We start from the raw sequence: 1026 nt of genomic DNA, 5'->3' as shown, positions 1-1026 counted from the left end.
CTGTCTAAATAAAGGTTGAATGAATGAATGATATTGTTGATCCATTGAGTCGAACCGGCGACCTTCCGATTACAGGCCCACCTTCTCCATCCTCTGCACCTCTACTCCCCACTCCTTCCATGGAGGAAGAAGATACTGAAAATAGTATTTTCCAGTAGTTATTATAGTGGAAAACTGATCTAACCATTTTGAGTAGTTTTAAAACGAACAGTTCACAGAGAAAAAAAATACTGGAAATTATGTTTTTCTAGTAGTTTGTCTGCAAGATGAAAATATTAATTTGGACTTTACAGCTGAAATAAACGTCAATAATAGGAAGGTTATTCTTCTTGTAGAAAAACTAGAGAGAAAAAAATATTTTTCCTGATAAAATTTAAATAAGCTAATTTTAGGTTGTTTATGTTATTTAATGTAGAGGTTATGAATTTCTGTGTCAAGTCAGAAATTAGTCTTTTTTCCAATAACTCAATAAGTCTGGTGAGGGGCAGATGCCCCAGCTTTTCATCAGCCTTGAACGCAGCATTACTTTTGTGTTACCTTTGACTCTTCCTCGTTATTTGTAATCTTTTGTCTTTCCTCCTATAGAAACTACATCTGGACCTGTCGTTCTGTGTCTGTCTCTCCTTCCTGTCCTCTCAAATCTAACTGGTTGAAGTAGATGGCCGCTTGTCCTGAGCCTGGTTCTGCTGGAGGTTTCTTCCTGTTAAAAGGGAGTTTTTCCTTTCCACTGTCTCCTTTGTTCTTGCTCGGGATGGGAATCTGCTGCTTCCTTAGATAGGTGTACATATTGGCTTTTATTATGTATGTGAATGTTTTTGTACAGTACCCTGACACAACTGTTGTGACTTGGAGCTATAGAAATAAACTGAATTTAATTGAATCTGGAGCTGAGCTGTCAACTGATCACCACCTGGTAGTGAGTTGAATCAGATGGCGGGGGAAGATGCCAGACAGACCTCATAGATCCAAACATGTAGTGAAGGTTTGCTGGGAATGCCTGACAGAAGAACCTGCCAGAGAGATCTT

The sequence above is a fragment of the Nematolebias whitei genome, chromosome 9 (assembly GCF_014905685.2).
Source record: "Nematolebias whitei isolate Nwh7 chromosome 9, NemWhi1, whole genome shotgun sequence".
Lineage (NCBI taxonomy): Eukaryota > Metazoa > Chordata > Actinopteri > Cyprinodontiformes > Rivulidae > Nematolebias > Nematolebias whitei.
Note: the sequence above shows the minus strand (reverse complement) of the source record.